General features: G+C 44.7%; 1 protein-coding gene across 6 annotated transcripts in view; it reads left to right on the forward strand.

The window, feature by feature from the left end:
- The first annotated feature begins 9265 nt into the window (after positions 1-9265).
- The window catches only part of TAFA4 (TAFA chemokine like family member 4), a 98222-nt gene continuing 81621 nt past the window's right edge, over positions 9266-25866 (forward strand). For 2 of the 6 annotated variants that reach the window (XM_090022591.1, XM_090022593.1), the window contains exon 1: positions 9337-9835. The gene's annotated coding sequence lies outside the window, so the exon portion shown is untranslated. The other 4 variants (XM_090022595.1, XM_090022592.1, XM_090022594.1 and 1 more) reach the window with 4 other exon arrangements.

The following is a 25866-nucleotide window of genomic DNA, read 5'->3' on the forward strand; positions in this document are numbered from 1 at the left end:
GAAAACTTTCCACAAATGCTTAGATCTATAGAGCAGTACACTCTGGATATGTTATATCCGTAGCCAGTAATGGCTTACTGTATCATTTTAGATACTGAAGGAAGGTATTAAAACAATTCTCTCCTCCAGGACTCTGCATAATAACCTTTCTGTTTTGAGCAGCGAGGTTAGATCTTCTGGGAAATGTTTTTTTGTTCTGATAGTTCACTCTGAGCGTCCCTGTCTCAAACTGCGGTCTGTGAATAATTCAGTTCTTCATTCCTGTCTTGGAAAACCCTTTTGGCAATGACCCGGAGGAAGGGGGTATTGGAAATGCTGGGAGGGGGATGGAAGTCTGTGAGAAGGCTAAACTTTTGCAGTGGTTTAAACACTAGCAATCGTGGCTTGTGGGTAGGCACCAGTGATGGTGTGCATGGATTTTAAGACCCAGCTAGACAAAGCCTTGGCTGGCATGATCTACTTGGGGATGGTCTTGTTTTGAGCAGGGGGTTGGGCTAGATGTGACCTTCTGAGGTCCCTTCCCAGCCCTAATTTTCTATGATTTTTCCTTGAGATGTGGCATTAATCCGGAGGCAGTCTGAGTAAGCGAGGGGCAGGGTGCTGCCTTGCTGTGAGCATGTGCCCTTTTGCGGGCATGCAGCTTGAACAGGGTCCAGTAAATCCAACGGGAGGTCTCTGCAACTAATGTAGGTGAAAAGAAGCTCGGTGCCCATCAAACAAAAAGTGCCTAGGGGCAAAGACCCCTCCTCTCTCATAGCAACACTGCTGAGCACCAGCTGAGACAAACCCATGGCTCTTGTGAGCTGTTTGCAAATTGAAAGCAGGTGTTTCTCAGCTTCATTTACTTTAAAAAATAATCTATTTTGTTCTGCGCTGGTGTCACAAACCCAAAGGTAGAGATGTCCTTGAGAAGTGGTTAAATGAGAAGAATGGGATCCCTGTAACTGATTGGCCTGCCAGCTAGTCGTTCATCTGTGTTTAAATCACAGCCACATAGAGTAGGTTGCATACAATAGACAACTCCGCTTAAATTCCCTTTGTGTGGAAATCCTTACTGTTCACGCTGTGTCATAGCACACGTTCTTCACTTTTGGAACATGAAAGAATCGTCTTTCTGTCAACCCCTTCCAGAAATCTTGGGCTATATCTTTTCTTCTTTACCCTCTTCTAATAAATTAACTCTTGTCGCTAAATGTGGTGAATGCAGATAACAGAAATGTACTGTGCAGTGCATCAGTAGGCTTTGTACTTCTAATTCACCCAGGTGCCTTTTGAAAATCCCCATGGGTTCTGTAACATCAAGACGCAAAACACAAGTACAAATCAGATGTTTCGTATTTATGTTTGTCCGTATCCAGGGTTTCAGAAGTGACTAGTGAGCTTGAATACCTCAATTCTGGGGTTTCAACTCCTGGCCACATAATAGGACATGATGTTCAAAACCCAGTTTTTGAACGTTAGTCACATCTAAGGTGTCTTAAGATGAATATCCGCAATCACTAATTACTTTTCTGGCAACGTTTGGCTGTAAGTGTATGGATAGGTATGGGCATTGTATAACGTGGGGTTGTTTGTAATATTTATAGCAGAAGATTTTAATGGAGAGCATTTGGCAAACTTAGATATGGGAGCCACTGTACTCTGCCTGTGATGTAAATATGAATAACAAACAAAAGCAACATGTCTGTGAAACAAAAATCATCCAAACCAGATTAATTAAGTATAACTTTTACTACCCCGACCCTCACAGTCCCATGATAACTGGAGCAAATAGCTTTCAGTCTTGCCCTTCTTGTGAAAGGCATCTGGATACAACAGTGATAGGAAAACCTAGACAGAAACCTAAAATGGCACAGCTGTATGCTCTGTCTTTATAGCACAGCTCAGCCCTTGGTAGAGAAGATATCAAAGAATGGTTAATAGTTGCTGGTGTACATTGGTCAGGATCATAGGAAAGTAGGGCTGGAAGGGACTTCACAGGGTCATCCAGCCCAGCTCCTGCTCAAGGCAGGATCATCCCTGACTAAATCCACCCCAGTCAAGTGGCTGTCCAGCCTGCTCTTGAAAACTTCCAAGGATGGAGATTCCCACAGATGGTCCCAGATAATTTTTTTATTTCATCTGAAATGTCTATAAAAAGCTCTAGTTAATTTTGTACAAGTTTCATCTCTTATTTTATGTTGACATCTATCATGTCCACATCTTTGAGGCAATGAGAGATCCAGAACTGTACATAGTATGCACTGTGTAGATGCACCAGGGCTGGACCGAAGGCATAGATTGCATCTGCCTTTCTCCTGGAGTCCTGTGATTACAGTGGGACCTCAGCTTTTGTTGAAAAGTAAGTCTCCAGGCCTCATGACTGTACATGTGGCTCTTGTGTGCTGATGCAGAATATCTGCCAGAGTCTGGGAACAACACTGTTGAGAGGTGTGAATCCCACCAGGCATCTGAATGGGGACTTAAACCTCAGATCTGCTACTCCATGCAGGCTTGGGCTTGGGGCAGGGGGTGGTCTTTGCCATTTCTGGAGAGGAAATGGAACCCCATACTGCTGCTTGTGCCTTGCACTTGCTGCCACCAGGAAAAGGGTGGACAGGCAGGCGGGCACAGAGCCCTGTGCAATATGCTTAATCCAGGAGAGGGCTATGTCAGGACTATTTAGAAAATACCTTTGGTAACTAGATATGACTATTTAAGAGTTGCATGCGTGGAGAGCACTATTAGTCTAACAGTGCCTGCAGATCCCAGGGAGGGATGGGCGTCCCAGTGAGTGTAGGTCTGGGTAAGATGATCATTGATCAGCTGATTTGTGCTATGATCAGTTTGCGACTCTCCATCTCCCTTCTCTTACCTGGATTTCAGCCACCAGAATCACAGATTTAAAGACCAAAGTCCAGAGTCTGCTCCTAGTGGCTCCAGGGTCAATCTAAATGAACTCCTATTTGCTTCAGTGGGGGTTCTCTGGATTTACACCAGAAAGCAGCCTTTGGGCCCTCTGCTCACAGTCATTATGTCTTTCTCTGCGGGAAGGAAGATTGTTTCTAATCTCACTTAAATGAAACAGCTTTATTCATTCAGTTAGGAAAACCCCAAAACTGGTATGGGAGGTTGGGAGGGGCCGGGGGAGAGATCCAAGATGAGAATCCTGCAATCTTTGGTTTAGTTGTAATGATGTTGTATGGGATGAAGAGGAAACAGATGGATTCTGATTAATGTCTTACTAAGATGGGCCAGGGGAGAGTTCAGCATCCTGCACTGACACGTGTAATGAGCCAGTGTCACACGTGCACGCTGGGTGCAGAAAATATAGGGCTGGGGCATGGTGTCAGTATATTGGTTACTGCTCTTCCAAGTGGACAGGGATACCATGCAATGCATTTGGACATCAGTGTCTGAACACAGGCATGCACAACCTGTGCCAGTATGCCAGGTGGCACGATCGACCTTCATGAACCAAAGGAGAAAATGGATGTTGCTTTCTCTTTGCATTGTGTGCCTTTATTTATTGGTTGAAAGAAGTAGCAAGTTCTCAGAGTATTCAACTGGCTAGCAATAGGGCTTGAGTTAGGAAAAGTTGTACACCTTACTAGAGCTGTGAAACGATGGGAGATGAGCTTGTTGGATTGCATGTGGTGTTTATATTGGGGGAAATCAGGGTGAATCCTTTGTCACTCGCACAACCTAGCTGGGCAATGACGTGCTTAAGAAAATACGTTTCATGTTCAGATTGTCAGGATGTGGTTGAAGCCAGGTAAAGATTAAAGGCCAGTAGTCCCCAGGAAGTCAGAAGAACTCTTTCTGTTGTGAGCCAAGTGAAGGAGGCCTGCTCTGTGTTGAAGCAAGGTATTTGTTACAGGTGACTTTCCCTGCTTTCGTTACTGCGCTTTAATGTGGTTTTTTTTCTTCAGTTGGATGTCACTTGAGTACCTACCAGTGCATTTTATTGTAGAACCTGATGATGAAACATTAGAAATATGGGCTCGCATAGAGCTGAGATCCTTTCTGGAACTGGCTATTTCTTTTTCCTACTACTCCTGGAAAACTAATTAAGGTTGTATTATACATCAGCATTTTCCAAAGCTGTGACAGCTGAGGTTTCCTTTAGAACAATGGAACTAGTTGGCTCCCTGCTTCTGTGCTCTTTGGTGCTAAAGTCCTTCCCACCTTAACTTTATCCTCTTTTAGATCGAGATTTTGTTTTTTTGTTTTTTGGAAAAGATTTGCATTTTTGCAAGTTGAAGTAGATCTCTATTTTTAGAAAATGAACTACTTTGAGATGTTAATTTTTGGATGCAGAATTATATTAGGCCTACAGTGGAGGAAAATTTTAAAATGCAGGTTTGCTGCCATCTTTTTTTTAAAATCGCCAAAACCAGATTTTTAACGTGGTTTTTTTTTTTTTTTTTAACTGGACTGAGCCTCAGTATTAGCTGGGATATCACTAAATGTAGCCCATCTGTTGAAGCCATAACCTTCATTTTAATTGAGGGCCTGCAGTTTGGAAAAACCTGACCCTGGCCTTCTTGGGGATTTGAGTGTTTGATGTTATTCCGACCTATGCTGTCCTATTGTATTCGTTTTGCTGTGCAATACAGAGGAACTATCCCACCGCCTGGGCTCAAGCAGTGGTTTTTTATGCTTTAACCATTTAAGATTGCAAGTCAATAGGCACCTGACTGGCAGACAGGTGACACCTGATACACGGCTCTGTGACACCTTTGGGCACAGGGTTATCTAAATGGAGTGTGCATGTGAGCCTTCATGCCCATTTCTGTCCGGAGTTGACCTAGTTACATGCCTAATGGGGGGCACACCACTTACACACCTGCAGACTTCCCAAAGAGTTCAGGAATGGAGTGGGGACATTCTCCCTCCTCCACTCTTTCATGGCTGCACCCCTGATGGTCCAGTTATTTAAACAGGGCCTTCTTTTGCAAAGCATTTCACAGACCTGAATAGCCAGAAATGTTTTCTCCCCTATTGAAATTCAGCTGTCTCCAGGATGAAAGCACTGGCAAGACCAGGAACTGTTAGGGAGAGCTCCACGCATCCCAGGGGAGCAGAGGTAGGTGCTGGTCAAGTTGGAGTTTGGCCAGGATGGTGGGGTTAATGCTGTCCCTCCAGCTCTGCAGTAAGCACAAGTGGTCATGACCACATTTCTTTTTGTCTTCTCCCAAAAAGTGGATGTAATTATTTCATTGCTTATTGATTGGATGCAGGGTCCACGTGTTCCTTGGGCATAACATCTGGCAATGTCTTTTGTGGCTGTCACCCTTTTTTATGGAGTTCTGGGAAATTCCTTAGACGGATCTGGACGATGTCCTTGGAGATGCAATGCACGGCACTTGAGCTTCCTTAGGTCTTACCTTGACTTCAGCATTGATGATGAAGGTGACCTGCTGCCTATTGCTTGCATTGCTTATAGCGGTCTCCATGGAGTCCTCTTTTAGGACTAAGTATTGTTATGTTACTGAACCAGTGCTGTGTTAGACACATGCGTACATATTCCCCTTGGACCCCCCATGAGCACATTGAACAAGATCAAAATGTTTATCTTTTCCTTTTTTTTTTTTAATTTAAAACCTTCCTCGCAACTGTCTTCAACACGCTGTCCCTCCCCAGGCTTCAGATCTGCTTAAGGACTCCTAACCTAGGCGTTCTCCTCACCCTGCTCGCTTTGACCCGAGCAGTTTATGTTGCCCACCATTAAATCTTCCACAATTTCTTTCTGTCCCTCAAGAATAGCCCATTGCTTTTAATGACAGCCTAATTCACTCTTTCTATTTACCATCTGTCTCCATCTTTAGATAGCATTTGTCATCAAAGTCTGTAGGAACACAAGAATTTAGGTACTTTTAGTTGGAGGTCTTCATTGTAGAGCCTGCTGCTCTCTTCTTTTGTTCTCTCTCACTCAAAGCAAGTCCTATTTTGGGGACTTATGACTGTGCACTGTGACTTTATGTTGGGTTTCTGACAAGGAAAAACTGAATCCTCCTACAAGACAGAACTTCTGCAGCCACGGGCAACTACAGGGTGTATATATACAGTGCTTTCTTGATTGCATAAAGACTTCAGAGTCTCACTTACTAAAGAAGGTAATTTATTAACGCGTTGTCATATTATCACTAGACACATAGTTCTTAAGTTCTTATAGTTTCTTAAGCTATAATTGTGGGGTAGGACACGCTCAAAAGAAGAAAGACTGAGCTCACAGCATGGGCTTATTGGCTTGGGAAAGGCTGTAAAGGAGTGCTTGGAATATAAGGAAGAGCTGAAACCCGGCAGAGAGATGTGAGATGGGTTTGTGATGAAGCCAACTGAGTGAGTGTGGAGTCTCGACCAATTCATTTCTACAGCAGCGAGTGTGCAACTATTGTGCAGAAATTAAGCTGTGAACATACTCAGTTAAGTGTAGCCACGTTGAAAGTATGAGAATGAGACCTGAGCGTAAGTTGTTCTTGTCTTTTTATTCAAAGTATTGCACACGAAAGTCCCAATTAGTGATGCCTGTATACAAGCAAACTAGTTTGGATATTGAACTGGGGCACAACCATGAATGGAACTGGGAGATGTGTCTTGATTATCGTAGGCTTATAATATATAATTGAATTATTTTTGTAAGTATATTTCAAGCCCTTTGATTTCGGGCCTCTGTTTTTAATTAATCAGCCCCCTCTTGCCCTTGTGCATTATTATGCTATTCATTAGCATTCTGTGAGACTACAGAAGTTTGACTTCTGAATAAAGTAGCGTACAAAAGAGAGGAGATGCTTTTTATCTCACCACTTAATAATTTAAATGGAACTTTTTTCTTTAATCAATGTTTAATTGTACAATAGCTGTTTGTTTAAACTGTGCACCCCCCAGTTTTGCAAACAAAACAAAGGAAAAATGGGTAAACACATTTCAAAATAATGAGCTTTGTAACTCTTCGCCTCTTCAAAAGATGCAAAACGTATGCCATGCTTTAAAATGCTGGTTCATCTTAGTAGGAGAGTAACGCAGTCCTGAATGCATCAGTATCATGTGTGGAGTGTCAGAGAGTACAAGCCTATTTTTATTTGCTAATTGCAAAACTGAATGCCAAATCCTGTTGGCATGACCTCTAGCAGTAACGAGCACGACTTGTGAAACAGGGAGAGAGAATATGAGCACAGGACTTGGACGGCATGGCCTGGAGTTGCAATCCTTACCAACATGCCTGCTACTAGAAGAATGGTCCTGGCATTTATTTAGTTTGACCCCAAGTTCCACACTTCCAGTGTCTCCTCTTGCCTACCTCATAAGGCACAGAAAAATCCCAGAATTTTTACACTGAGTGTATTGGTAGAACAACGCCCCGTGGGATTGTTTGCATACAAGGCCAAGCGTTTACCTCGAAACAAAGCCCTGCTTTGAGAAAGCAGGGACTTAAGGAAAAGAAGCTATGCTGCGGGAACTCCCACGTGACCACACTGCTTGTGCAGCGGTTGTTTTGCATCACTTCGTGTGAACTAGCTTTGCATGCAGAAGTGTGCTTGGTCATCTGGGCAAGCCATGTAGGACTTGATGTTACTCCCGTGAGAGCTAACCGAGAAGCTCCAATAGATTTAAATGGTGCAGGATTAAGTCACGAATCCCTCGACTTCATTTCCTCCCGTGCAAAATGGGAGTTGGACTAATCCTCCCGCAGAGCGCTTTGATTGACAGTACAATTGGCTAATCTTTGAATATTTGGAAACAAATGAGCACCTGTCTGGCATTTTCATGTTCAAAGCAGACTTTAGACACTACCTGAGTCGCTTGGAAAATAGCTGTGCAAGGCAAATTGGAAACCCGTGTTTGGCTCAGTGGTCTATGGGTCAAGACATCTGTGGTTTGAAGGTTAGTAGGAGGGGAGTTTTGGTCAGAGGTAGGATTAGTTTTCAAGTCCTCTCCTACAAACGTTGAACATCACCGTAGCGCTCTAACTATATACATTGGACAACAGATCCAGATGCAGCACAGGCTGGCAGTGAATAAGCAGCAGTAAGCTGAAGTAGCAAATTGCACAGCAGCCTCGCTAGCCATAGCAATGAAGGTCCATGTAGCATATCCGGAGGTCATCTAAATGGGAGGAGGGGGAACCAGAGTGGGCAGGGGAAGGGGATCAGAGTGGTTCTTGAGGGTCTGAGCTAATTTGTGGCACACGACAGGAAGCTTGGCCTCCACTGATCTAAACCATCGACCTGCTCTAGCAGCCTCATAACTTTCTAACTGTATGTGACGAAGGAAGGACCTGGGCATTTCAGCGGAAGTGACTGTTGATGGACTTTGCAGCAGACGGGAAGAAGAATTTGAAAGAGAAGATAGCTCGCTCAGCACCAAGAGCACTGGACAAGGGAGGGGAGTATTTCTGCATTGCGTGATGTTGCAGTGCAAATCCTTGTTGTCTTGTGCAGACTCTGACATAGTAAGAGATCATTGCTGCCCCCAAATAACTTGTACCACAAAGGTACAAAGAAGCATTAGGGCATCTAACTTGCACTGAAATGCTTCGGTACACTGGTGGGTAAGGCCTGACTGCTTTAATAGGCAACTGAGTTTGCAGCAAAGTGAGCTGACTGGGGCCAGACAGTGGGTTAGTGGCAGAGCAGATTTCCTGCTTCCTTTGTAGTCAGTAAAACACAACCGCCCACTAAGTTTCATTTAATTATCATTTCTACACGTGAAGCCTTATTAACAACCCTGCCGGGTGTAGTGCATGCCAGGCCCGGGCCTGTGCCCAGGGGATGGGTGGCACAGCCCCCCCCGGCCTGCTGCATCTCCAACCAAGTTACCAGGACTTTTTGACAGATGATGCCGGGGGCTTGCCTTTCGCTGAGGAAACCGCTTCATGCCGAGCCACGCTTGAGGTTGAAATAAGGGGCAGCTGCTAGGTTACCTGGTTAAAAGCTCTGCTCGGGGCAGCGCCACGCGCCCCTGTCCCACTGCAGCCGGTCACGTTGCCTCTCTCACCAGGCCTCCGGGAATGCCCCAAGAAGAGACGAGGAACAAACAGGCGTCTCGGGAGACGTGCAGCGTGTCCCCTCACGCCCTGCTCATTAGCCCCCTCCAAGACCGCGGGCAGACCCCCCCCCCCCTCAGAAAGGGTGCTGGCAGCACCTCTGCCTCTCCCCGCGCTCCGGGCTCCTCCCCCGGGCTGGGGAGCTCCCCTGCGGAGCGCGGCGCCCTGCGGAGGTGCGCCGGGGGCGGGGCGGGGCGGGGCGGGGAAGAGGCGTGCCTTGCTTGCCTCGGGCTGCGGGCGGCGCGGCGCCTGGCGGCTCGGCGGACGGGGCGCGCTGGCAGGCGGGCGGGCGGCAGGTAGGGCAGCGCTCCGGCCCGGGCACTGATTGGCCCGCCGGCGCGTTCCGTGATTTGCATAGGGACGTTGGGGAACGCTCCCCCCCGCAGTGCTGGGGGGCTCCGCGCTGAGGGGGGCTGGAGCGTCTCCTGACAGGGCTCGGAGCCCCCTCGACGGCGGGGGGTTGTACACGCGCTCTGGCTGGGGTGATGGTGCCGGGCTTGGACTAGCGGCGACCTCCGGAGGTCCCTTGCGCCCCTCGCTGTTTGCGGTTCGACGTACGTCTTGGCGGGTGACCGGCCCGGGCCCTGATGCGCGGCCGGAGTGTCCCTGGCATGCAGCGCGGGGAGCCCGGGGAGTTGCAGCCGTGCCGGGAGTGAGCGCGGAGTTGCGTTCCCGGCAGCCCATCCGTGCCGGGGGGGGTCTGCATGAACGATGCGCTGTTGTGGCTGTTTGAGGAGCAAAAATGTCCAAGCTGCCGCTGTCCCCCAGGATGCGCCTGTGACGCCTTCGGCTTCCGCACGCCAAATGGTACGGTTCCGTCTGCAATAGTTTTATGTCCTGGAGCAGTTGTTTGCTCAGCCCCGGTCCCGGCTTCTTATAATCAAATGGGAGATCTTGAGGACGTGCTCTGTTTAAAGCAGGGGTACGACAATAGCCATTGTATGTAGGATTTGCTGACCCCGTTGCCCTCGAAAAATAAAATTCGGCATAACCATTTAAAGCCGTGACATCGCCTCTGTTTCAACAGGTCGCTTTTTATTTTCGGGTCCGGTCGTTCACCGTATTACTTAGGCTGGGCTTTGCTAGGGGTATGATGTGGTGATATGAATGATGTTAAAACTGTGGTCACTGGGGATTAATGTATGGGTATGACATCACTGACAGCCAATCAGGTGACTGTTTTGACCAAAACTGTCGTCTAAATTGAGTTAATTATTCTGTGGGGGGTTTTGTTCCTAATGAATAGAAGTTTTGAGGGAGTGGATGGATTGCTAACAAGTTCCAGTTGCTTTTCTCAGTGCCGTGCTTCCATCCCTGAAGTTGGAAATATGTAAGGCCAAGTTGATCACATAATTTCAGTGCTGGTTAAGAGACTGTTTGACAGCTAATACTTTAGTGTTCAGTAAACCTGGTGTTTGCACAGAGCGTTATTGGCAGAATATTCAATACCTGGAGCATTCTCAGACCAACCTATATGATGCCGAAATGTCATCTGGACAATCCTGGTCATGCACGCAGAGTATTTGCAGGTAGCAAATAATGTCAGTGGGGTAGGTACGGTCCTACAATGAGTAGCCTCATTGATCAAAGTGGAATTATTCATGTGAATAAAACCACTCATGCAAAAAGAAGTTACAGGTCTGGGCCCTTATATTTCTTTTCCTGCCTTGCAGTAGCACAATTAAAAACCTCAACAGTTTCTGCTGGCTTTTTGCAGTATAGCAGCCCACTTCCTTGGCTGTGCTCCAGCTCTTGTAATGCACATCATACCTTTTGTATAACTTGCTCTCTTGTCACTTAGCACTCTTTCTTAAACTTACTGGTGCATTATTATTTTGGACCTGATTCAACTGTCACTGAAGTTCAATGGAAGCACTTGGCTGAGGCTGGATAAAATCTTTTATGAGGACCCTGAGCACCATTTGCACAGATCTTGGTAATCATTCCTTATTTTATACATATCATATTTCCTAGAGGCATTTAAAAAAAAAATTGAGCATGTTGAAAAATATTTTGAGTCACTAGAAGGTTTTAACATTCAGCACTTAAACTGTACTGTTTGCAGTTATTAACTCTCCCCCCTCCCCGAATGCTTGGATCCTTGCAAATTGCATATGTAACAGTGCATATTGCGTTCAAGCAAACCATATGGAATAGTGCAGTGCTTGCCCCGGGAGTGTGTAAGCTTCTTATGCCTTGGATGCCAATAAGACATGACAGGATGCAAGTAATGAATTACCTTTAAATTAGAAGGCAGTAAACAACTCATTATTTGATTAGAGGAATATTAAAATTAGAAAAGTGCTACAGTCTTTTGATATCCTGTGGCACATTTTTACTAGCTAGGAAATGACATGGGTTACTGCAGTGAGACAGAGTCTCTAGAGAATTATAATGATTTTCATCTGTGGGAAATATATTGGCATGTACTGTCCTGCGTTTAGATGATATGGTCGTGGAGTTCTTGCCTTCCAGTTGTAAATTAATATGGCAATATTTTGAGTGAATTTTTAGTGCTTGTGAAAGGTATTGGGCTGACAGTCTTGAGGGTCGAAATGTCCTAATTACAGGACGGGAATGTGACGGGTTTCAATCCCGCTTCGAAGCGGTCTCTGCCTTCTAGCAGGGAGAAGGTTGCTCTGTCTCCAGGTCCTCTCGATCGCTGCCAGGGAAGCCCTAGGTGGCATCACAGCACCACTTCCTACGCCAGTGTCATCATGCAGATGTCAAGCTCCAGTTTGAACCAGTAACCAACTGGTGAAAGCTGTGCTTATGAAATGCCACTGTTAATTCAACCAGGGGCAAAGCCTGCAGCCTCAGGCAGCGCTCCCGTTTTGCCTGAGTGAGGACTGAACCTCTCAGGGTTGCTTGGACTTGTTAAAAGAGCAGGGTTTGGTCGATGCCATTCATGATTAATACGTATTTATGCAGATGCATACTAATGAGGCATTTGGTGGGAGATAGGAATGATTTGGGTTCTCCTAGCACAAAGTATCATGGCCTTGATCTAGAACTAGGCTGATATTTTATCTTTTGGGGGTGAATTGTTTTGTTTGAGGTGTTATCTAATTGTTATTAAATGACACCTGCATTTCTTCTTTAATAACATTTAGATGTGGGTACCCCTTCTCCCCCATTTCTTCATCCTCTGGCAGGGTGCTATTTATACCCAAGCCCTCGGTTTAAAGGCCATGGATCATGAGAATCTGTACTGTGTATTCCCAGGGCCAGCTAGCATCTCTGATCTGGCTGCCTCCTTGCAAACTCTGGGCTTTGTTTTTGGGCTGGAGCATTGCAAGCCAAGCATCTCTGCAGTTCAGAAAGCATCTCACAAAAGCCAAGAGGAGCTACAGTTTTTTGTAAATCTCTGCAAACCACATCTCCAAGACTGAGCACTTTTTAAGTGGTTGCTTTATACAATCCATATGCTTGGGGCCTAATTTCTTGCCCCGCCACTGCACTTACGGGCATTTCCCCATTGAAGCCCATATAGCTGAAGGAGAAATGGAGTGTCTTGAGTCACTCAGGTGAACCGTTGCCCCTCCTGTTTTCTTGGAAAATGTAGCTGTAATTGAAACACGCCTGCGGAGAGAGCCCTGACAAAAGAGCCTCGAGGTCAGTCCTTTTTTTCCCTTAATGTGTTCCCCTGGACAAGGTGCCTGTACAAAGGACGTCTCTCTCTGCCTTGTGCGAAATGGCAGGTGCGCTGCAACTCATGCGGCCTGACATATTGCAAGGAAGAATAAATAAAAGAAGCCACAGCATTGCAGCCACTTGCTTTTGCATGCGACACGGCTGATGGAAGGATCTGATTACAATATGAGGTCAGAACACCCCAGGTCTGGGCTTAGCTCCTTTGCTTGCAGGGCCGTCACCCACCATCCAGGGTCTGATCATTTGCCATAGTAATAGTTCTGCTCAATGGAGGGATATGTGCTCATCTGGGTAAGTTGATTGTGGGAGTAGCTGACACCTTCAAAAGGTATGCTGACTGATGAAAATTTAGCTCTTAACTGTGACAGTAAGTATTTGATTCCACCCTTTGTATCCAGGAAAAGAAGAAAATTCCCCATCTGACTAGTGTAAGATTGACCCTAGGCAAGAATAAACCAACTAATGGAAGATCTTTTAGCATTTCCTTTAAACGAATTGCAAACCGCTGGCTCATTTGCATCATTTAACCTACCCAGACCTCCCTACATGTCACAGGCTATGGGCCAGATTTTCCTTTGACACAGGCTTCACAGTATGACTGAGGTGTAAACCAGTGGCAAATTTGGCCCTTTGCGTGTTTTAGGTCCATTCAGAATGAGGACTGAATTCAGACCCATTGTAGGCAGGCACAGTTGCGCTGGATGTTGAAAGAAGTTTTCCCCTTCCAATCATATTTTCCATTTTCTGCTGAGCTGCATTTCTGTGGCAAACATTGCATAGCCCGGAAAATGCTAATAATTTGATAATGTGATCTAGTAATTAAATAGAAGGATGTCCGACCCTCTGTGGGCATGCATGGGGTTTATATGGTCTACGTATTAATCCACTACTTGTATAAGTTATTGATGGGTAAGTGGGCTGTCGTCCTGTTTGCTGTATGATCTGCCTTATTGTGAATGCTCTGTTATTTTTAGGCTCTGGGTCTGCAGTGAGATCCTACCAATGCTGACCTTCGTACGAGTGCAGAGTTCCTTTGGGGTCAATGGGATTTCACACAGAGCCGCGCTAGCAAATCCCATTGTAGCATTGGGAGATGATTGTTTTAAGTCTGGAGGCTCTAGTTGTCCTTGAATATCCGTGTGTTCCCATTATTCAATGAGAGTTATGCGTGTTTGTGGTGGCCCAATCAGTAAATAGAAGTGTGTTGTAGATGTGCATGCATATATACAGTGAAGTACAGCAGTTTGTGTTAATAGGAAGGATTTATCTTGTTCCAGTATTGAATTTATGATGCTAAGCTGGGATGTTTTCCTGTTGCTAAAATGTTATATTGTAGCAAGCTGATATCAGGGTGCTAAAATAAATGCTTCCTTTTTAATTTAAACCACTATAACATGCTAATGATGTTGGAGACGGGAAGAGAAATATCAGACTTCAGAAATGGAATGGAATGTAGTTGTATTATATTGAAGGAGCCTAGGAAAGTTGAATAATTTGTACCAGGGAGGTCCAACCCTTTTAAATGAAAACTTGATGCAGATCTTTGGCAGCAGTGGTCTTGGAGAAGCCAAGCCACCCACAGCTTCCCCTGAAAGGACTCCTGCTTCCAAACCATTACGCATCCTGAATTTCATTGTGTCCCTTCTTTCCTCACTTCTACAGACCACTGTGTGTCTCTCCCCTTTGCTCCGGAAGACCTGGCCTGCTGTGCTCACCAGGAGGAGAGATGCACAGGCCAACTTGAATGCTTCCATTGTTGTCTTTTCAAATGAAGTTGGTAGCACCAGGATGGCCTGTATGCGGTGTCTGGCAGCCCTGTTTCCAGACACTGGGGTGACAAGTATGGGGGCAATAGATTCATACATGTTAGGGGCTGGAAGGGACCTTGCCAGATCATCCTGTCCCACCCCCCATGCACTTGGGCAGGAAAGACTGCTGGGGTCATATGATGCCACACGTCTTCAAATAGCTTTGCCCATTGTGGTGGAAACCACAATGGTTTCGGCCAGTTCTTTTAGCACTTTTGGGGTAGTTGATCCGGTCCTGCTGATCTGTAGATATTCAGCCTCTCTAGGTGTTCCCCCACAACTGTGGGAGGGTGATCATCCCCCCCACCTTGATCATCCTGAATCTTTAGGTTGTTTCCTGTGCTGCCTTGACATGTAGACTGGTAGGGGAAATTGGATGCACTTTTCCTACATGTAGCTGCTTCAGCAGCTTGGGATCTCTTCTTCCTTCCATCTTCTTCTAACTGAATAGTGAAAGGATAACTGCTGGCCAACCTGGTGTGGGTGACATTGGTCTTGCCCTTGAGGCTGGGGCTGGGACTTGCTCCGTAGAGGACCAGAGTCTTGTCATGTGAATCAAAGCCCTACAGCCACAGCCATTCCTGCCTGTCCCATAGGCGTATGGGGAAGAGGTGGGTGAATAGGTTGAAGTGGGGAGACAGAGGGTATATATGGGGCTGACTTTGTCCTTTTCTCAACTGTATGAAGACAGGTAAAGGACTTCTGAATGCCTATTGGACTTGCAGTAATGTTGTAGAAGGGCCTGTTGGAGATGTTAATCTGTGTCTCTTTAATTACAGCAAGGCAGCTAAGGTGTGAGACTTGCTATAAAACCTAAACAGACCATGCGTATAAGCGCGTGTGCACTGGTGTGTGTGCGCGTAGGTAGGTACGTACAAAAGTACTTGGGCAACTGAATCTGCAAGCGGTTTGATTTGCTCGAATACAGAAGAAACGCTGTTCGGGTGTTTGTCCCCTTGAAATTACTTCCATTGTGGCAACTCGTTACGCAGCATTTCTGAAACTTTACACTAACATGCAGCATTGGAGAGAGCCCGATGAGAGCGTCTGACACTTGTAGAGCATTAGCCAAAGTGTCTTTCAGAGGATGGGTTATTAGGGTAATAGTTAAGTCTATGGAAATATTTACTAATTGTTAAGTTTGGTTTTATCAGAGCTAACGGGGAAATAAATGAAAAAGTATTCTGATCCTAATGCAACGCAGTGTCTTTTAATGTGGTGCTAAATAATTTATTAGACTTTTGTTTAATTATGGATGTATTGCCACAAACTAGGAGCCATTAAAAGAACATAAATATTTTCCTAAAAATGTATCTTTAAAAATCTGATGCAAGTCAGCTGTTCAGGGAAGTCTTATTTGAGAAAGAGCCTTTCTCTTCTCAAGTTTTAGACTTACCTGAGATAGATAACTGAAGACTTCTAGTGTGCGTGCATGGGGGCAGTTTTTTATTTTATGGAAGAATACAGGGAATGTCCCATCTCAGGCAGTACTGTGTCCATTGTTATCAGTGTTGTTACATCTTAGAAATGAATGGCAGTAAGCTGATCTTTATAAACTAATACCACCTCTACCATAAAGCCTTCCTGTGCCTTCCTGTGCATGTTTTAAATGCATTGTGACTTTCATTTAGATTTAATAGTAAAATAAGCCCTAAGCACACAAAAATCAAACATGCTGATAGTCACACAGCAACAATAATTCCTGGTATGCACATATGCCAGCTTTGGTTGCCTGCAGCATTAAATAATCAAACGGGGATAACAGTTTACCTCGGCCAGCTGATAAGTGGAGGAGGAAACAAAGGAAACATCCTCAGATCAGCCTGTGCACCTATCCTGGGCAGGAACAATTCCTCATTCTTCCACCTCAAAACCCCTTCAAAGCATATTAGAGTCAACACATGTGGCAGATGTGGGGGAAATTTTCTTTCCAATGGCTTGCTAGCTGACTTTCAACTCTTAACAGGATCAGATGGAAGCCAAGCCTACAGATAATGCGTTGAGGATGCCCAAATGATTGTAGGCGATGCACTGAGTCCTTTTTTCAGGTCCGTGCCATTGGCGGTGACCACTTCCATGCGCATGTACAGAAATGGCTTAATTAAAAGGCCTACATAATTGTTTATGATTGAAATCGCCCCTTTAGTGCTTCATGCTGCATCCCCTGTGTATTCAACGCCCGTTGACTGTGATAGCAGTTAGGCGTGCACAGACAAAAGGATTCTTGCCTGCCTTCTGTCCCCATGGGCCTTGACTTTTCCCATGGAAGTAAGGGGATCAGGCTCAGGCCTCTAATTGCTCAGTGCTTAAAAAGCTTCACCTACATGTTTGAGGTGGCTTTGAGCTTTTTTTGATTTTTTTGTTTTGTTTTTTGGCCAGAAGCTATGGATCACATTTTTGTTCTGCAATCACACACCAAGCTTGTGCGTTGCTTTGCTGGATGGATTCATGGTACCTGCATTTATGTAGTCTTTTTATAGAAGCGACGGAAGCCACGGAGGGTGGAAATTAGCACCTATCAGTTTTTGCAGTTTTCAAGATGAACATAGTTTCCCCGTTTAATTAGACCTTCAGCAGTGAACATCATATTTTGCTTATAATTGTTGCAGGTGGTACCTGTTGGCAGCTATGTTTAATAAGTACGTTCAGACTATGTATCATTGTGTTTTGGTTGCACAATAGAGTCTTACTAATTGCATTTGCGTGTCTGCTTGAAATGGAGGATTAAACTATACGGCAGGGTTCACGCACAAACATGTGACACTTCACATGTGTTGCAGTGGGTGTTTTGTTTTGTTTTTTCATTTTTGCTACCTAATGCAGGAGGTGAAATAAAATGATTAGATTCTTTATCAGAAATAGCTGTATGGATATGTAACATTTACGAATGATATTATAGAACAAATGGCTTTTCAAATAGATAATTGCGTATTATTAATGGAATGCTACCACCAACTCTGCATACTCCATGAACAAATGCTCAGCCTCTCTATTTAAATGTCAAAACAATTTTCGCTGCCTTTTTTTTTTTTTTAAAGGCACAGTGAAACAATCTTGTTCCAGTTCACCTTAAACTGACCAAAATGATAATTGCATTATTACAGGGAATGGTCAGGATGGCTAGAGGATCTGTATGTGGTGCATTAGACCCACAAACAGAAGCTGATTTAGTTATTGATAGTGAAGACACGTTCTAGTCACTTTAAAGAATTAACAATTGATCAGCTTGTTAGGTCCTAGTTTTTCATAAGCACAGCATGTTTATTCATTATTGTCATTACATAGTGGAAGCAGCTGAGATCATGATTAGCAATGCAAAATCCAAAGGCATTTAAATCTGCTTTAATATGAAACTTTTGCACAGATACAGATTTTTTTTGAGTAATATATTGATTCTCACTTTTCACAAATAAACATGAGTTAACTTTAAAAGAACAGGTTTGTCAATTCGCAGTTCATTTACATTTTTTTTCCAGAACCTCTGGCCTATTTGTTCTCAAAATGCCAATAACTAAAGCTTATATCGGTATAATAAGATGTGTTTATAACGCAATTTTATTCAAATTGTATTAGGTTGTATCTTGGTCAGTGAAAATATATGTTAGACATTGCAACTGATACATGCTAGCAAAGAAGGATGGAAATGTGTTATTCCAACAAATGTAGTCAGGATTGATTTATTTGTTGCTAAATGCAACTTCTTTCTTCAAAATCAGCAGTGACGTAATCTTGGGCGGATGAGAGCAAAACTCTCCGAAGTGGCTTTTCCTGATAGACTTGACTAATATATTAGAGGAGATAAATAGTCATTTTTAAAATTTATTACACAGTAGAATTGAACACCAGGGGAAACCATTTTACAAATCTGAAAGCTAAGGTCACCCTGAGAAGAAAAGGACACTTACAGTGACTAGAAAAACTCTGCTTCCCGAAGAAATTGTGATTCAAAGTTTACTCTTTTAAGAGTTTCTTTTACAAAGCTTTGGGCTCCCAAGTGTAAAACTAGAGTCTGTTTTGATGTGCAAATATTTCAAAGCCATGTAGCACATAGGAGCTAAGATGTGAGCAGCTAACCAGTGCTATAGATTAGTTTCACAGTCTCTTAACTTGTTTCAGTATATCAAGCTTTAATAATGGCTTTTAAAATATAATGCTCTTGTAAGCATAAGCTCTGTGAAACGTTTTAATTTAAATTCCCCCCTCCCCTTCCTTTTTTGTGCAGGTCCAAATAATCCGTCTAGTCCCAAAAAGCCACCACGTGTGTTTTACTCATATTACATCATGGAACAGGAAATGCATAATTTAGACTCCCCCTAGGAGTCTGGCAATATGCTCAACAGCATTTTACGTGTTTCTTAAAAACAGAGTTTCTTTTAGGCGCTCTTATCTCAGCAAATAATGCTAGCCAGTTTGAGCTGTAGCAAATCAGGACAACATTGATTTTCTTTAAGAAATGAATAATGAAAGATCTAGACTCCTTAAATATGTAGATGAAGATAAGTGACTTTAATTAAAAATTATCAGTGGAAGATAGCAGGATGTATTAGCTATTTTAGTTGCATGTCAACATGCTATAACATAACCAAAAGTAGTGTATAGCTTCCATGTCTCATTCGTCTATATTTTTAAAGAACAATTGTCTAAGTTTCAGTACAGTTCTTTAATATCTTTTTGTAAAATATTCTTCAGAAAAATTGCTTTTCTGAATTAAGTTTAAAGTCACCAGGCGAGTTCAATTTGCCAATATTCTGCCACTTGAAGTAGGAAGGGATGGGGCTGTTTTGGTTGACAATTTAGAGCGGATTTATAGTTGCGTTCAAACTTGGGCAGAAGGCATTAAACATTTTATGGGCAGAGGCATTTCTTACTGATGTGAGCAGTCCCTTTGTGGACACTGAGGTTAATGGGCAGAAGAAGGCTAATGACATACTGAGTTGCATTGGTAGGAGTGTTGCCAGCAGATCAAGGGCAGTGATTATTCCCCTCTATTTTGCACCAGTGAGGCCACATCTGGAGTCCTGTGTCCAGTTTTGAGCCCCCCACTACAGAAAGGATGTGGACAAATTGGAGAGAGTCCAGTGGAGGGCAGTGAAAATAGTTCGGGGGCTAGGGGACATGACTGGTGAGGAGAGGCTAAGGGAACTGGGGTGATTTAATGTGGAGAAGAGAAGATTGAGGGGAGATTGAATAGCAGCCTTCACCTCCCTGCCGGGGGGCTGCAAAGAGGATGGAGCTGGACCATTCTTAGTGGGAGCAGATGACACAAGCAATGGTCTCAAGTTGCAGCAAGGGAAGTTGAGGTTAAATATTAGGAAAAACTTTCTCACTAGAAGCGTAGTAAAACACCCAGAGGTGGTGAAATCTCCATCCTTGGAGTTTTCTAAGACACGGCTAGACAAAGCCCTGGCTGGGATGATGTAGTTGGGGCTGGTCCTGCTTTGAGCAGGGGGTTGGACTAGATGTGACCTCCTGAGCTCCCTTCCAGCCCTCATTCTCTATGAATGTATGAATATTGAGTTCATAGTGATTGCACAGTGATGCCTAAGATAGGGGACTTGACTCCTCTCCAACAAGAGCAGTCCAGTTCCTTCCAGTAATCAGGTCCATGGGTCACTGCCTTCCATTGCAACATTTTCCAATAGCAGGATTGCAGCTCGGTGGTTCTCATCCTTCCCAGCACTGATTTGCCTCCTTAAATGACTGTCATAGTTGGGAAGCTAGTTTAGAGCATGTGGAGAGAAGTAATGATTCCCCTCTATTCTGCATTGGTGAGCCAACATCTGGAGTACTGTGTCCAGTGTTTGGCCCCCCCCACTACCAAAAGGACATGGTGAGTTTTGGGCACTACTTCACGGTCAGGGCGGCTAGGATCTGGAACCAACTTCCAAGGGAAGTGGTGCTGGCTCCTACCCTGGGGGTCTTCAAGAGGAGGCTTGATGATCACCTTGCTGGGGTCATTTGACCCCAGTACTCTTTCCTGCCATGGCAGGGGATCGGACTCGATGATCTGCTCAGGTCCCTTCCAACCTTACAAACTATGAAACTATGATGATGAGCAAGATTTGACTTTTGATAAATGTATACTAGAAATTCTAGACTTTCTAGTATACATTTATCACAATTCTACACTGTATACTAGAAATGTATACTGAAGATCTTTGCTGCTGTTTGGGAAATACCCACAGGAGAGGCATTACATTGCAGAGAACTCCTTGAGCACCTCCTAGGGATTTTTCTAGGACAGGTCTCTAATAGGCAGGTGGCCACAATTTTCCCTTAGACCCGTGCTACAGGGCTTCCCTGGGTTACCAACTAGAACCATCCTGCATCTGCGGGCTTTGCAGTTTCAGTCTGGAGGGAAGAACAGCGTGCCAAGTCCTTGGCCATCCTGTCTCCAGAGGAAGTTTCTTGGTTCTCTGGAGGCCATTCACCCCAGTATTGCTGGCTAGCTGGTGTGACCCTCTAGGACTGGTATCCAACAATTGCCTGCTGGAGTATAAGGGGATGAGTTTAGGTGTGCACCTTAGTCTGAGCTGCAATTTTTTCCTCTCCCTCATCTTGCTTGGCTTGCCTTACAACTTTTTTTCTTGATTAAACATAATATTTGTGTCAATGAAATGAGTAACCAACACCTGCCACGTTATGGATTTTTGCTACACTCTATATCAACGTAATGGAAGCTGGTTCTCCTCGCCCAGAAGAGGAAAACTGCCAGAATCAAAGATGTAAATAAGAGCCGATGAAAATTAATTGCAAACCTGTCAAATCTGCTCTGTGTTTATTTTTATTACATGGTGTTCAGCCGTTCTTACTAGGGATGTGGGGGGAGGGAACCCAAACCTGCCGATTTGCAAGGAATCGGCTTAAATCTACTTACCAGTGAGAATCTGGGGCTTTTATTTCCTTCGACTGTTTTCAGTGTCATTGTGCTTCACTTTCAGGGTTTGCATGTGTTGTTCTTGGTATCAGGGCAAGGGGATTCGGTCTCAGGGTTTCCACTGAATCCTCTTACTACAAGAGTCAAGATGTTTGTGGCTGTGCAGGGTCACTGAAAGATGTGATTTTGCAAAATGAGGGCAGCCAAGGGAAGAAGCAGCTTCAGGTGAAGGGATCCCAGCGCTTTGTATTTTCTCAAATCCCCACTCCTATCATGACCTACCTTAATGACTTACCCTGAATGGAGAGCCGATGCATGTGTGGCGGCAGTCAAGAGGTCTCCGGGCACCGCTCACGTTCACTAGGGCAGAAGGGAAAGTAAAGGCCTCTCTCAAAGGCTCCAGAGGCAGGCGTTTGATTCCTACTCTAGACCCGTGCCAAAGGCTGAGCCTGGCCAAACCCGCTGTAAATGGGCACCTGGCCATTTCGTTTGGGGAGACCAAAGGTGGCTGGATGTGGTCATTGGCTACAGAAATGAGTGTGCCGTAACTGCACTAACCTGATGGGTGATAGGTCTGGGAGGACCTATGATTTTTACCTCTTTTACAGGTTCACAGAAGTGTAGGGCTGGAAGGGACCTCGTGAAATCATCAGGTCCAGCCCCCACTGCGCTTGGGCAGGGACGTCAAATAACCCCAGGAAGGTGTGCGTCCAGTCTCCTTTTGCAGATCTCCAGGGTAGGTACCTGCACCACCCGCTGGGAGTCTATTCCTGAGGCTGGTCACGCAAAGTTTTTCCTTCTGTCTAGTCTGAAACCTCTTTCTAGGAGTTTATGGCCATTGCTCCTGGTTTTCCCCTGGGGTGCTTTGGTGAATAGTTGTTTGCCTAGCCCTGATGCTGTCCCCTGATATATTTGTAAGCTGCCACCAAATCCCCCCAAAGTCTTCTCTTTTCCATATCTGTCAGTCTTTCCTCGTGTGGCTTGCTCTTCAGGCCTCTAATTATACGAGTGGCTCTGGACTCTCTCCACCTTTTTGTGAGGATAATGAAAAATAATTTTGAGGATTAGTTGTTGGGACGGCACAATTCAAAATTCATGAGATACTGCTCTTCCCAGTTATAAGATTGGACAGTGCTATTGACAGTACAGAAATGATCAGGAAGTTCCTGTGTATGTACTTGAATGGCAAAAGAAAAAGGTGAAAGTCAAGTTTAAGAAAACCAAGTGTATTTGGTGTGGAGTCAAAATGAGCTGGGGTGGTAAACCAGCCCCGTGTCTGTCCGTGTGGCTCTCCTCAGCCACAGTGCCAAGCAAACTGAGGTTTTCTTGCCACGCTGTTGCTATAAAGTGGTCTACACTTGGACATGTAGATCTTCATATTATATGTAACAATAACCCAGCTGTTTATCCTAAACCACCCAAACCCCCAAAATGTTGCTCCTAATGATAGGACTGAAACTGGATATAGTGCAGCTCTATCTGACACAAGCAAAATCATTACGTTTTCAGTTATCTCATCCCGTATCCTTTGGCATACTAACGTGTGAAGGAGAATGACCACGTGAGGATACCGTGCACTGGAAATGTCTGTGGTCTGATGGACGCTGTAGTCCTCTGCTGAACCGAGTAGTCGCATCTTTCTTTGTTTCATGCCACTGGTGCCTCACGTCAGTGTGTGGACTAAAGGAGGGGCTCGATTCCCCTCAAGGCTTACGGTAATCACAAGGTTGACTTTTCACATCTCACGAGAATAAAATAGAAGCTGCTTTGAAAGGAACTCGCAGGGGTCTGATGACTTCTTTCCAAATCATTTTCTAGTAAAGGGAAGGCAGGGTGGGTGTGGGGGAAAGCCCCCTAGGTTGCCCACCTGCACCCACTTCATTCCTGATTTATATTTGACCTCTGTCCACTTTAATCCTTCTTCCTTCCACACCAATTGCATCTCTGCTCTTTCGTGCCACTGTTTCTAACTATTGTTCCTCCCCTGCCTTCCTCTCTCCCCTTTGCTGGCTCTGGAACACTGTAAAAAATTCAGGCCCTAAATCGCACTCCTGGCCCCCATTTCTTTCTATCCCATCTTCCTTTTCCAGGCCCTTCATGGTACACATTACTTAGGAAGAGTGCCTGACTAAGCTTCAACGTATCATCAAACCTTCCTCCATTATCTTTCCTCAAAAACCCCACCTGGAAGCTCTCCTTTGTGATGCCTACAAAAAAAAAACCCCTTGCCAGTGGCTAGGCTACTGGTATGCTGAAGGTGTTTCTGATCCTGCTGACTGTAAACGCTTCTGTTTCTTTTATTCCTCCATTGGTCTCTTGTCTTGCATTTGGATTGTAAGCTATATAGGACAGGGATTTTGTTGCGTGCGTGGTGCAGCATGTAACACAGTGACACCCTAGTCCATGACACTGGCTTTAAGGTGCTGTGTTAATACGACCAGTTAATAACCAAGCATGGAAATAACCTGAACAGGCAGCGCATGTGATCTTGGTGGGAAGACCTTGGACAAGCCCAACCAGGCCTGGTTTTGCCTTTTAATACACTGTATTTGTGGTCCTAGGATGGGGTTTTGTCAACCCCCCGTTGGCAGGGATGAGGCGTGTGGGCAGGGAACAGTATCAGGCTCCGTCCTCTTATCACAACACCCCCCTGTAGCAACAGAAAAACTCAAGGCATGTGCTCAAAGTAGTGCCAAGAGCATCTTTCTGTTTCTGGGCAAGGCTGAGATCCAAGCTAACCCTTTTCATTTTATTTTTCCTTTTTGAATGCAATGGCATATGCTGGTGAGCGAAGATCTGATTACCTGCAGGCTGTCTTCTTGCTAATCGTGGCCAAGAACCTTGTCATCTGTAAGGGGAGGCTTTCACTTGGAGGGAAAATAAACTATTTTCCTCATTCTTTTTTTTTTTGCATTAATGATGCTGTTTTGCATTCAATTAGTGGCCAATAGCAAGGTAAAAGACCTAACAAATGCCTGTTGTGGTCCCCAAGATGTAGTGCATCTTTAATAACAGTGAGTTTTCATTTAAATAGTCCTGTTAACGTTTCTCGCTAATGGCCCTTTCTCGGCTTGCGCGGCTGCTTCACATATTACAAGGCTATGGAAATGCTGCGTGCTATCAACCTGGAATGTGAATCAGTGACATGCACTCTGCAAGTCTTTTTAAAAATGTCCCTCGTGGACCTGGCACGGCGAAGGCAATTCAGAGGGGAGCCGTTAAGGTTGAGAGAATTTCACTTTTGCGTTCCCGTTCATCAATCATTAAAGAGACACTGGTAGGTCAAATGGGCCTAAAAGGGATCGATTTACAAGAAGAATCTTGGTTGAAAAGAGAATCTCAGCTCATCTCCAATGAGAAATTAAAAACAGGCAAAAAATCCATACATCGGCATCCTGATTGGGGAGTAGTTAATTACCTCAAACTCTCCTTTTTTCAAACTCTTCATAGACTTTTTAAGGGCAGAATGGACCACCAGGTTATCTCCCTGGATCTGTTTTTCACAGCCCATTACACTTCACCCAAGTACCCTGTGTTTTTGCGCCTGGTAACATGTGTTTGACTAGAGTGTGCCTTCCAGAGACAAAAGGGTTTTGCTTTGAAGCTGCTGGGGGGAAAGGATCTGGGAAAGGGTTTCCTTATCTGTCTCGACAAGGCACACACATTTTGGCCCTGTGACCTCCTGCCAAGAGCAGCAGGTTGGCTGTCCTGCCCTTTTACAATGTAGGGCTATCATGTTCCTCGGACAAGGGCACAAACACCCGTGGGAGACAGATCGCAGGATTATTGCTGCCTGTCTGGGAAGGTCCACCTGGTTGCTGATGCCAGACCTCATTTGCTTATCTAGACAGTGAGTTTGAGCTGTAGCCAACGTATTGGGAGAGAAATGTGTTGCAGCAGACTAGAAATGAATAACATACGGCGGGGGTGGACTTTCATCAGATTATTGGCAGGAGAATGCATTGGAAACTTGAGGAGTTGACTGGACAGGCTTGCCGAGGTTGGGTGCTCATACCCATCTCGTATTTGAGTGTGAACATGCTTTGTGCTGTGCTGTGTATCCCCAACTAGGGGCCCAGGAGGACCTTTTGAGGGTGTCACACGGTTAGTACCAGTAGGTGTACAAACAGGATTCGTAGGATAAACCCAGAGATTTCAACAAAGTGTTAAAATCGTTTTGATCTGTTGTGATCTTTCTGAGTTCTTTGCAACAGAAGAATTGTCCTCTTTTTAATTTTCTTCTTCTTATTAATAATAATAATATTTTATGTTGGCCAAAACGAGGGAAAATGAAGAGCTGGCATTTTCTAAGGGGTGCCTTGAGCTTAAAAGGTTGAGAACCACTGCCCTAGTTAATATACCCATGAAATCCATTCAGAAACAAAACTTTTCCAAGCTTTTGCAACTTCGTGAGTGTGTAAAGACTGGGGTTGTGGATCTGACTGCTTTAGAAAAAATGTGTGTATATCTATCAATCTATCGATAGATTGATAGATATA

This window comes from Crocodylus siamensis, chromosome 11, assembly GCF_052110815.1.
Source record: "Crocodylus siamensis isolate JL-2025a chromosome 11, ASM5211081v1, whole genome shotgun sequence".
Taxonomy (NCBI): Eukaryota; Metazoa; Chordata; order Crocodylia; family Crocodylidae; genus Crocodylus; species Crocodylus siamensis.